Here is a 13196-nt window from a genome sequence, read left to right on the forward strand (position 1 = left end):
TAATACTAACCACACACTGACACACACACATCCTCTGTCTCCTCTTTGTGTGTCGTCCCTTCCTCTTTAAAAATAATGAATGAACATCATATCACTCAGGCCGCATTACATACTATACACCTCTCTCGTCATTGCCTTTTGTTTTCTCCAGGAGAACAAGATCAGCAGACGAAAAAGAAACAGAAAAGGAGACGGCGATAGAGAGAGACATAAAAGAAGAGAGAGGAAAAGGAAGGAGTCATGTAACAAGAGAGCCATTAGCAAATATCCGTTTCACTCCCCTTGTCAGATCACTGAATGACAGCATCAGTGTACGTGTCTGTATTTAAGTGAATGTGTGTCACGTCACCCCCCTTCTAAACAACTGACAGCATCTATATGACATTATTATCAGCTCCGAACATCAACGATTCTATTTTTATACCTGTGTAACATGAACGTCTGCCTGTTGCTATGTCTCCTTCAACCTTGTGTTTGTCGATACGAAAGTTGCTATTTTTCCCTCTAAATGTTTTTGTCCATATTTTCAATTTTGGCAACTTAAAATCTTAACGAATCAGTTCACCTTTCTATAACCATGTTACTGCTAGGTCATTGTATTTCTGTTCTGCTTCCCACCCCAAATTTTGGGATTAGTTTTCATTACTATGGTCAAGTAATGACCCATTACAATAATTATTGCAATATAATTTTGAGCAATGGTAATATAATAAAAGTCTATATATATATGGATTATTGCTTATAGGTTGTGTAAGCACAGTATTGATCGAACCTCAGATTTGCGAAATGTTTAGCTGTTTATTAAATGTTTGTCAATTTCTGTTTTTGAGTTTGACACCACAAACTTCACTGAGGAGCAAAAATAAGTATTAACACTGAAATGAAATATTAATGTGAGATTTATCGTGACATTTTTACCTTGATATACTTTTTGGCCATATCGCTCCCTCCACAATTTTTTTCCTCTATTTTCTTCTTCATTTCATTGCTGGTTGATTCGAGGCAAGTACCAGTGAGCAGCAGTCAGACAGGGTTGCTTTGTTTGCAGTAGAAACAGCAGAAACAGCAGAAACCGGGAGTATAACCTTGAAGTGTATTTAGATTTTTTTTACCAGCATTCTCTTTTTTAAAACACATTCAAGCATAAAAGCGTTTTCCCCCTAAAACTTCTGTCGTTAAAGCCCAAGCTAAAAACATGAAACCTCCTCGTTTAGCATTTTCCTCTCCCATGTGCCTCCCTGCTCTGTTTCACTCTCAAACAAAGGTTGCACTCTTTTCTATTCATATTCCAGTGATGTTAATGTTAAGACGAGGAGTTAAGAGGTAGTCATAGCACAGAGGAAGGTTGACAAAGACTGCAACATGAAATGCACTGTAAGCGCAACAAAGGGAATCTGAGGGTGAATATGAAGATCTAGGAGGCGTTTGATCACGAGCTGTTCGATATGCTGGAAGCAAGGCCGAGTCGACCTTGAGAAATGATCAACTTCAAAGAGGATGTTAGCATGTAGGTTTTCATAAAGCCAGTGAAGTGGAGAGGAAAACAAATACTGGCCAGTGGTGGTGTTTTGCTACCAACTTTATACCTGTTCTTTTTTTATATTTGTATATATATGTGTCCTTTGAAAATCAGAAGCCGTGAATAACACTGTTCATGGTTTCCACTCTTATCTTCCCATACACATACTCTTACACTTTGTCAAAGCAGCAAGATCCCACCAAATACTCACTATAATGGTGTTCTGACATCAAACACATTCCAATCTGAAACACAGGTAAATATAGACCCTTAGTTTTCATCAGGTTACCCCATGTTCCTACTCACTTTGCCCGTCATTAATGATCTCATAGATAATCACTTTTCATACACCCTGACATCTTGCATTTCTCCATCTCTCTTATTTTTCCCAGCTTCCCTTCCTTTATTCCTTTGATGCTTCCTTCCATCCCCTCCTGCACCCCTTCCCCACTTTCTTCCGCTCTTATTTAGGGTTTTGTACTGGTTTATCTGTGACAAATGTGTGTCATTTTGCAGAGCGCTGCAGCAAGCAGTCGGGATTCGTGATCATGGTGATTGTGGAGTAATGACATTACAGAAGAAAGGAGGTAGACGACGGGAGAAGTGGTAGATAACTAAGAGAGTGGAAATACGTAGAGAGAGGGGATGGAAGAGCAGAGGACAGTGGCAACATGGCATGAGCGTAAAATCGCTAAAGAGAGGGATGAAGAGGAAAGGAGGAGAAAGCAGGAGAGAAAAGATGTTAGAGAGACGTGTGCCACTTGGTAGTCATCACAGAGAAGCTTCCTCCATTCAGGAACTTAGCGTGCAGCTGTCGCTTCAGGGAACTGATCACACACACTCAGTTACAGATACACACTCACATATGTATACACACACTATCTGTCTCTCACACACACACATGCACCCATGCTTTGGGCTGTGCTTTGAACTGATCCCTGCCACCGGAGAGGCACACACAGAGAGCTAATATTATCCTATGGCCTTCATATGGTAATATGGTTTTATTGCTATAAAGAAATATGAATATTATGGCTTTCAGAGGAAGCTTAGGGAATTACATGGCTGCCATGGTTCTCAACTTCAATAGAATATTCAGATTTTCTATTTATCCAGGGTCTATGGGTGGGACATCTATTAAAGTATTTACCTTTACCATGATATGCGCTGGCACGTTATATATTCATACCAATGATTGGGCACACAAAGGTGAAAACGCGAGACACGCCTTGAGATGCCTTTGAATGAAGGTCACAGCGCAGCGCGGTAGACTGACCTACATCTGGATAGAGAGGATTGTGTGAGACAGGCCGTGGCATGATGCGGCAGAATAAACACTCGGCAGGGGAGTTTAGTGCAAGGTACAGCTAACATAATTTCTAGAATGGAACTGAGTAAAGCACGTTCCTCTTCTGAGGCCCAACAGTCCCCCTCAATTCAATCATGTTGCACCAACAAGCAGACACTTATAGATATGAGATCCATACCTGATTTAAAACTAAACAACTCACTGGATTATGTTCAATAAAGTGGGAAAAAAAACTGGATCCACGCTCCAATTCAATGGGATCCTTCTTGGCCAATGTGACAAGCCTCCACCAAGCTTTGTGGAAATTTGTTCGGTAGCTTTTGTGTCATGCTGCCGAGAACCAAACCATATTCCAACAGAAAGGAGTGAAAACCTAACGTCCTTGGCGGAGGTAATAACCAAACGTCCGTCTCATTCACACAGCCTGTTTAGCTGTGTCTAAACTAAGTTCTTTATTTCAGTTTGCTCAGTGAGTGCCTTTGTCTGTGGTCAGTTTATTTGACCTGAACAAAGAGGAGAAATATAACACTCGCTGCACTTGGTTCCAGTAAAGCAACATGACACCACAGAAATGTCCCCTTTGCTTCTTCCTCACATAAGAAGACTTCATCAGCATCTCAGGAATGATATCCCTTCTTGAAGATGATCCCACGTCAAGATTGCAGTCGGCTTAAGGGAAATTACCCGCTGGTCATTCTTAGAAAAATACTGACAACACTACAATTGAAAATGTCGAGCGTAAACAACATTAGCATATCAGAAAATGTGTAAAGGCCCTTCCTGGTGTCTTTCTGTTTGTCTGCTCTTAGCTACTTTAGAAACATGGCAGTGTAACATGACACTTTCTGTGGAGAAGGACTTGCTCCTGATCTGAAAGGGTTATTCAAAAGTGCTGAAAATACCCCAAATCTAAACCTAAATCAATTTCCACTTTTAGTTTCCTCTAAATCCTTCACACTACACCTTTAATGCCATTCAGGAGGATTCTATTTGTTATGTTTTGGTCCTTTTCTCCTTCAGCTGCATATTTATTATCATTTTTCATTAGCACATTGACTTTCATATATTTTCCGCACCTCCATTCAGCCTCTGACTCACCCCTTTGTCCACTGAACCTTTGACCCTCCAATCCCCTATTAACACTTCATTCATCCATTCAAACATATACATTGAATACCTGGTTAAGTGGCCTGGTCTCAGGTAGCAGACAATGAATTTTCCACAACAAACAAGGATTGTTTTGACAGATTTAGATGCAAAACACCGGCAGTGTTTCTGTGAATATAACAACAAAGCATTAGTCTATTTGTGTATGCATAGATTGCACAGAAACACACAGCCACAGCTGCAAATGTATTTTGCGTGTACACCCACATGTGAATCAATTATGTAAGTTTCCTGACAGATCAATTAGATTCAACCATCTGAAACAGGGCGAGACAGAGATGATGCATTTACGACTGACCGTATATGGTAGGGAAGTTTAATGCGCCGTCTGAGTTGCAGAGTGACAGTAAAAAATAGCTTCAGGTGAAAGAATGTTTGTCTTTGACAAATCCTAGATCAGGAGTTTAAATAATGGACTCAGATTGGGTCTGAGCTGGAATAGTGGTGGATAACAAGATAAGATGGGAGTGAATAACAAGGTTACGCCGGGTTCACACCGGACGTGGAAGCGCCGCGCAGCCGCCTGGCTGTTCACACTGGACGTGGAAGCGCCCCAAAGCACCGCGCAGCCGCCTGGCTGTTCACACCGGACGCGCATTTCTCCGCGCCGGTCAGCCCGCGATTCTGCTGACTCCGCTGGTTGTTGTATGCTCCGTTCAATGAAGGGGTTCGGGGGTAAATGATGATGGTCTTCATCATTTACCCCTCTCTTTCTCTCTCTGTCTGTCTGCTTGTGTGTTTGTAGTGGAGGGGCAGATGGGAAAATGTCAGCATGTGGGGGGAAAATTCAGGGAAATTGAAACTCCAGGAGAACAGCAGGAAAATCCAAAGTATGGGATACATATTTGATCATTTATATCATATATAATATGTCATTTATATCGTTTTAAATCGATTTTCAGTGTGTTTTCTGGCGCGATGCTTCGCAGCCGATGTGAACAGCCCAATTCGGAAGGAGGCGGAAAGGAGGCGGACACATCAAGTAGACCTGATGTGTCCTTGAAATGACTAAACAATAACTGGGGAAGCATTTTCTGTTTCTTCCTGTACAAATCAATATTTCAACTCCAATAATTGCATTTAGTTAACACAATTAATACAAATTATATAAGCTATGTGTATATGGTTTTGGTCTTTCTGTTGCAGTATTTCATTGTGAAAAGGTAAAATATCTACTCTTAAAAATCTGACTTTTGAGGTATACAGCAGAATGTTTTGCATTGTCAGTTACACTTGTCAGATTGAGATGTTCAAAGAAAGAAGTCATCAGTGTGAGATCACAGCTCACAAACAGACACATCTTGAGTGAAGGACTGATTCAATTTTCACATCACACAACAATATAATGCTTTGGGAGCATCATGGTTTCATCTAAAGCACTGGACGAGCAGCGAATCGAACAGAGAGTTAATGTCAACAAGGTTGTATGATGTGTATAACAAATATGATTACTGCTGTGTATCTGTGAAAAACAAAGCATCATAACTCCTTACAAATGAAAGGAAATGTTGTAATTCTTTGCAATTTGCAAAAGCAGTCTGCATTAATATAAAATGCATGACAGAGTCAGCAGTAGGAATGGCCACAAACACATGTTAAGTGAGAGCTGTTCAGGTGTGGAACCTGAGGCATGATTCAGCTGACAGGCAAACTGTTCTTCCAGACTGTGCAGCTGGTCGGTAAATAGCGTTTCTGTCTGTAGGCAAAGAGAAGCATCTGAAACAAGGATCATAAATAAGTTACTCTGTGTGTGTGTGTGCGTGTGTGCGTGCGTTTGTGCGTGCGTGCGTGTTCTTCTATCTTTGTGAGAACCAGCTCGACAATAAGACCTTACAGAGCATTGGAAATCTCTAATCTTTAAGATGCACACAGATACAAGCCGCGTCATCACTTTTATACTGACTGGTGCCGTTTTCATTAGATTTGGCCCACGTGAGTCATGGATGGTCAAAAATGAAGGACCAGCTCCATAGTCTATGACTCTGGGATGTATTAAAAAGCACAGATAAAGGTTTGTGGAACGACAGAAGCTCCACAATTTGGCATGCTACCATGATGTCCACAGGCAGCCCTGCAGACAAGTTCAACTGGCTTGTTAACTGCACTTCAACACATCCATTGTAATCATTATTACTATTATTTATACCGCTGAGCTGGAGCTAGTCCCAGCTGACATTAGGCGAGAGGCAGGTGCACCCTGGATAGGTCACCAGCGACAAATAACCATTCACACTCACATACACAAGTAAGGCCAATTTAAAGTTGTGAATTTGCCGAAGCTGCATGTTCCTGACTGTGTGAGGAAGCAGACAAATCCAGAGAAAGCCCACAGGACACAGGGAGAACATGCAGACCCCACACAGAAAGGCCCCAGCTGGCTGATGGCTTCTAACCCAGAAGCAACAGTGCTAGCACCATGCTCTTCAATTACAAAGCTGCTTATAGCCAAATGAAAAGCTTGCATGATTGTAAACTTAATATTTCCAGTTTAGATCCAAAGAGGTTGGACATGTCAGGTTGTGCTTCTTGAGTTTAGAGACTGGAGTGGTCTCCTCCGATCACGACCACCAAAGTGGAGAGGACCTTAGATAAACAGACACGATTTCCAATGAAAAGTGCTCATTTGCTCTCTTGTTGTAAAGGACTAAGTACAGTGTGCTGCTCCAACTGTGTTTCGGTGTTGGAGAGGAGCAGGTTAGTGGCGGCTGTTTGTTAAAAAAAACTCTGCTCTTGAAAAAGAACATCAGACCAATTACCTGGATGGCTCCAAAGATACGCCAGACTGCTATACCCATATTTAGCCCATCTTGTCACATACAAGTAGGTGTAAATCACCTAAATTAGATGAAATGATTCAGAACAAGCAAAGGCACATTCAGCAAGATGTCAACTCATTATGTTGAATAAGCCGGACCTGATGCAATATGTGCGCTTCTGATGCTGAGTTAAGAAAAGGTGCAATACATTATTATGATGGAAGAACATGACATTCTCCTGTGTCAATGTATGTATCAGTGGCAGAGCCAACTTTAGTGGTCAGCATGACATGTATTCCAAATAAAGGCTCCAGCCGATTTCCATGTGAAAGCAGGGATGCTCCTGTGCAGGCAATATAATATGAAACCACTGCAGCCTGACAACACACAAACAAATTGAAGAACTGCAAACCCACAGTGGAAACATATTCATCAATATGACAACCCAGAAAACAACTTGCAAATGCAGAAATGCTACAATGTGCACAAACGCCGACAGAGCTGAACAACTTCCGCACAACAGAAATGTTTCTGGGGACCTGGTTGACATTTGCCTCCTTCTCAAAACGCTGTGTAAAAGGACTCCCCAACGGGAACACACGACACAACCATCCGCCCCATATACATACGCACACACAGGAAACATTGTGACCTACTCAGATCTTTCCAGGCTTTGTAAACTAGAGCATCTTAAACTCTAGGAATGTACACGTCAGATATCCAATTCCCTCGCATCAATCCCCCTCAATTTCCGAGATAACTAATCTTAGATAAGCTGAATGTTCTCTGATACCACACTGCGCACTTTATTCAACCCAAATGTGTTCTCTATGAAGATTTCACAGGGGGATAAAGACATAAAAATAGACTGTATTGTTACAGATATCACTTAGTTCAAAGGAACAATCTTGAGGAATCTCTGAAATTATTAGGCTGATAAGAAGTTAGTTGTCTGACTTGACGTCTCATTCTGAACTCTTATTTTAACAAAGTTATTTTAATGTCAGAAACTCCTCATTTAAGTTCCATCCGTCAGCGCTGGAGCGTTACATCTCATTTTTAGCCGTTGCAGTCGCTATTTTGCTGCTCTTTAAAAAGCTAAAGATACTAAAACACGAAATATCTCTAACGCTTTTGGCCGCTTAGTTCTCTTGAATGAACTGCTCATGGCAGACGTTTCTCCTGAGTGCTGGTGGGGAATATAACAGCTTAAGGAAAGAAGGGCTGCAAGCAAGAATAAAAAAAATAAAGAATAGTGGTACCACTTGTTCCGTAACCTCTGAAATCAAAGTGTTTTTCAAACCACTGCTGAAATGGTGTGTAAGCCAGAGTTAATATGCAGTAATATTCTGGTTGTAAAGAGCTTCTGTAGTGGAATTACACTGAGACTCTTCTGACTCTTGCTGTAGTTCACGCACATCTCGTACTCAGTGCAGCTGCAAACAGCCTCTCACTCTGGGACAGAGGGTTTCTTTTTTGTCTGTACTAGTGAGCAATATGCAAAAGAATCCGACTTTATTTATAAAACTTTGTGTCCTCACTGGCTTTCATGTGGAACAGTGTTACAGTAATGACCCAGAAGACCAGGATGAGAGTGCTGCATTCACACAAAAATCTATTAGCATGGAAACTGCTGACTCCTCTGGTGAATAAACAGTTCTTATCCAAGTTACAAAATGTAAAACTGAGAATAATGTGAAGTAGCACTTTGTTTAAATAAGAAATCAAACAACTGATGGTCTAAGGATAAATTTATTAATTTTCTTTGACCCTCTGAAAAATGAATGTCCTCCAGGAGGCCACTAACAGCTCGAACGTTTATCGTCATTGCAGCAGAAACCAAAGTGTCTGTCTCAAGTTATTACGCCTGTGATGACATCAGTACGTTTTGTCATGTGCAGTGTAAATTGTGGTGATTTTTTGTGGTGGTTCTTTTTTTTGATTTTTTTTCACCTCTGTCTTCTACATCATCATGTTGTGTTGTCATGATGATGTCATTTCTTGTTGTCACGTGTTGATCATGGGTAGAGAGGAGCAAAGAAAAATGGACACATCTGAAAAGCTTTTTTTTTAAGTACATATTTCTAATAAGTGATGTGTTGTTTCCATGTATACATATTTTGGGATCAGCATTTTTATGTATCAAACTAAATTAGGTAATTTTGCACTTTTGTACATTTATTATGTTTTTTTTTTCCTCCGAGAAAATCTCAGACACCAAAAATACCAATATAGGCACATGGTGTATTTCTAAATATTTGCAGGATGTGTTAACTGTAAAGGTTTGAACTTAAATTTGAAACAACTCACTCATAATGTAGAGCATTTCTTTATTTTGGTTACCAAACAGCAAAGAAAAATATAAAACTACTTTCTGCACTTACATAAGCTCTAAAGGCAAGGACCTCACACGGTGGTAATATAATACATAAAACTATTCAGACCTGGGATATAAAGCAATAACAGAAAATACTGCTGGCCAAAAGTGCTGGGGAAAACTGTTCACCTACACTGTCATAAAATGTTGGGAGAGGTGTTGTGGCATTAACTGATTTTTTGACCTGGCTTTATGAGCGCTCTCTGGGCAGCAGCCAGTGGCCACGTTTTGATGACACATCCACCAGAGATAAAGCCCAATAAAGAAGCTCCTCACTTTTTGTGCTCCTGAAGAAGTGGGCAGAGCACTTGGGGTTGAGATTTTCCATATTTAGTAGAAGCAATTACGCGCATACCCCGAAGTGATTAGGTGAGCGAGAAGGCAGTGCGCCTGACACAAAGGACAGAAGACACGTCCAGTCGATGCTCATTTTGATTAATAAATGCAAAGCGGATTATTTCAGGTCTTCAGTTCTTCTTCTTCTATTTGCACTGCACTAGCAGTGGCTGTTCTAAACCTGCCTGTGTGGAATGATCTGTTTGTTTTGGCCTGTGGTGATGCTGGTTGTGTCTTTCTTTCTGAAAGTGACCTGCGGCAGTTGAGCTACGGTGAGTAACGACCGGCTGCAGGACTCAGTCCACAGAACCCTGAAGCTCCGACAAAGAGCTGTTCACCTGTTTATTCACAGTTCACTGAAGCTCAACTCAGGAGCTAGAACTCCGAACTGGAGAATGGGTTGTTGAACACATGGTTTTGGATGCGCTGTTGTTGTTATTGACAATGCTTACGTTGATGAGTCCCATAAGAATTAAGTTAATATTGAACACACCCCATGTCCAAATTGCACCACAATTATACACTGCAACTTTTGGGCTCTTAATAATACACATCACCAAGTGTGAAGCCGTTCCGATGAAAGGTTCTCGAGATTTGACGGACAGATTAGTTGATCTTTTTATTTTTTATTGATTGAAAGCTCATGTTGGTCTCAGTTTTGGAGTATTTTGTTTCTCCTGACCTTTGTTCCCACAAAGTTAAACTACGCTGTGCTCTGACAGGCTTATGGCCAAAATCTCCGATGTCCACAGTCTCTGCACTGCTGCCCTGGTTTCAAACCCAGCTGCTTTATTAAAGTTTAAATGTGGCCTAACCCTGGTCAAATACTTCTGACATCAAAATGCTGCACTGCTCCCAACAGGCTGACAACTCAACAGTCCTCATACCCGATGACAGCTCAGGAACAAAATCTCTGCCTTTGAGAACCCCTGTATACACAGAGGTGTGTGTGTAAAGAAAAGAAATGTGCTGTCTTTAAAAGGTATCGTTTCACACAACAGCTTTCTGGGTCATTTGTGCATTTCAAATGACAAGTCTGAGTCTGACGGATCAAACCGAATGAATAGTGAGCTGAGGATTCCAACTGAATCTCTCTCTACATTCCTATATCCACCAAAAAAAGCAAAGCACGACTGTTATAACATTTTAAAATGTAATTTCAGTTCAGACAAAAGCAGGCAAGTGTGACAACTGAGTGTTTTGTGCAATAGCAGCTTATCCCTTGATTTAAATCCATCCATCTAGTATTAATAGCAGTGTCTCTACTCTGCTTAGCTGCAGACCTCTATGTGCTGCTTTCATCACACACACACACACACACACACACGCAGGAACACATTTGTATCTGCATGTGATTTAGTGCACTCAACCTCATACTTTTACAGTGCATTAGGTACGTAGAACCCACTCATTCACATACATGCACACACAGGTACACAGCTTTTACTTGCACACTTTAAGTGAACACACTGTGCTTTCCAGGTTTCTTCCCTTAACTTAACTGTGTCAGTGTTTTTGTGTTCATGTTGAAGGTCTATTAAGTTACAGAGACCAAAGTCTGCAGCAAAGAGAGTCTGTCTCGGTCACATGAGCCGAAAATGTTGTCAGTCTGGCATTCCTCGCTTTTTTTTCTTCTGTATAGCGTCAATGTCACTAAGTAACATGCACCTAGCAACTTGCTCAAATTGGTACAACACCACACCAGGAGCTGGTCAGCCTGTGGGGAGGGGACGTGACATTTCTGACATGCACTCTAGGCAACTGACCAATCACAAAATAATGAGTTAGCTGGCACAGCAGAGCATGCTGGGCTGTTGGGAGACAGGCCAAGAGCTAAAGCAGCATTTCACAGAGAGGGTAAAAAGAGACACTGCAGCAATGGTATGTGAGAAATAATGCACATTTTCATTATTATACCATGTAAACCTATTATGAACCTGTAAACAGCCAAAATATGGACAATTTAATTACTTAAGCTAAATAATATGCATTAACATTCATGCACAACTAAATGCCACAGGTGAAAGAAATATATTGAGTTGTTGAACACATGTGGTCTTTGTAGTTAGTGTAATGTTTGGGCCACGTTTGTGTTTGATGGCCACAGGATGTTTTTACTGAAGTTCTCAAGTGTGATACACATGGTTACCAGCAAAAATAGACAGGGGAACGATCTGTTGATGGTGACACCAAACCAGCAGCATCACATACAACTTTCATCTTCCACCATAGTTTCAATGTTTCGGCTATATCTGAATATGTCACAATTATGATAAGAAAACATACATATCAAATTTATTCTGAATATGTTTACATTTAATGTTATTAGTAGAGAAAGTGCGGAGACAGACTTGACCCGCAGTGTGCCTTTCACACATGCACAGACGCGTTCACATCAGCAATGATTTAGGCGAGAGGTGGTGCAGCCGGGTGCAGCAGGCTGAGGCAGGAAGTAACATATTAATTCCTCTGTGGAGATCATTTGATTTTCACACAGACACCGGTGTCGGCTGTTATCACCATACACTCTCTTGACATCTTCGTCTGTGTCTTCTGCGTGTATGGACCCGCTTTTTTAACCCTGGAGATATTTGTTTTCTTTTTTTTTTTCATTTTTGTGTCTGTCACGGTTAGAAGCATCATTAAAACCCCCACCACCCTATCACACATGCACCTACTCCGGGAAAAAAATACGGAGGATCTGCGGAGTTCATTGCATGTCTGAAAGCAGCTTATATCAATAATTTAGCCGGCAAAGAGGTATTTTTGTGTCTCTCTCTCTCTCTCCGTTATAAAAAGGAAACGTAAAAAGATGGGGCTGGTGGTAGCAGCATCACAGCGCAGATGCTGGCGTGTGAGCTGCATCAGTTCAGCGAGGAAGCCGTCACACACACGCGAGTCGGCTCCAAGAAACATATATTGAGTGTGCGTGAGTTTACTTTTCAATGACTCAAATGTAATTCCTAATGTAATATCCTACCCTCTGATTTCCCAAAGGGGATCATTAAATTTCTATTACACTTAAATGCCAATTACTGTTTGTATATGTTTGAGATGTAATTAAAAAGAAAGAGCAGTGTCAGAGTTCACAGTAAAATCTGTTTTGAATTCATTGGGCACAAAAACAATACAGTAGTGGAGTAAAAGCTGGATGTGAGTCCTCACCTACCTTTATCTGGTACGCTGTGATTTATTCATCAACATGAAGGTAAGCTGTGATGACTGGAGATTGACTGAAACGAGAGATGGCCTCAGGAGATGGATCCAAAGACCTGTGGAAGAGAACAAAGAATTAGTACAAGGGGTTAGTCCATGATGTTTTAGGGATATCCCTGCATTCAGTGGTATTGACTATATAAAGCCTTTTACATCCAGTGCTCTGCTGTAACCACCCACAGCACCCAGATGGCCCACTCTGATCCATTAACACAAATAAAACATTTTCCTTATACGAGGCGCTAAGCTTTAACATAGCACAAATAACAGAGAAGTGTGAAAAGGTTTTGATTACGATGAGCCAGAGGGGGATACATGGATACTGTGTATATACAAGACTGCATGTTGATTCAACACGTAGTTAAGACGTTTCACACAAAACCACATATGTCAACCACAGTAGTTCTGTCAGTAGTTCTGTGAGGGGAAAGTCAATAGAGCTGCTTTCAGACACTCGCTGAACTACGCACATTTTTTCTAAAATCTTCTGCAGGGGGCAGTATATTAGAACTCAAA

The 13196-nt window shown here is 41.1% G+C and overlaps 1 protein-coding gene across 5 annotated transcripts in view; it reads right to left on the reverse strand.

The window, feature by feature from the left end:
- Window positions 1-12741, reverse strand: part of zgc:172282 (leucine-rich repeat and fibronectin type III domain-containing protein 1-like protein) — a 93513-nt gene extending 80772 nt beyond the window's left edge. For all 5 annotated transcript variants that reach the window (XM_035155439.2, XM_035155438.2, XM_035155437.2 and 2 more), the window contains exon 1: window positions 12634-12741. The gene's annotated coding sequence lies outside the window, so the exon portion shown is untranslated. The remainder of the gene's footprint in view (window positions 1-12633) is intronic.
- Window positions 12742-13196: the final 455 nt, after the last annotated feature.

The sequence above is a fragment of the Hippoglossus stenolepis genome, chromosome 4 (genome assembly GCF_022539355.2).
Source record: "Hippoglossus stenolepis isolate QCI-W04-F060 chromosome 4, HSTE1.2, whole genome shotgun sequence".
In the NCBI taxonomy this organism is placed as follows: domain Eukaryota; kingdom Metazoa; phylum Chordata; class Actinopteri; order Pleuronectiformes; family Pleuronectidae; genus Hippoglossus; species Hippoglossus stenolepis.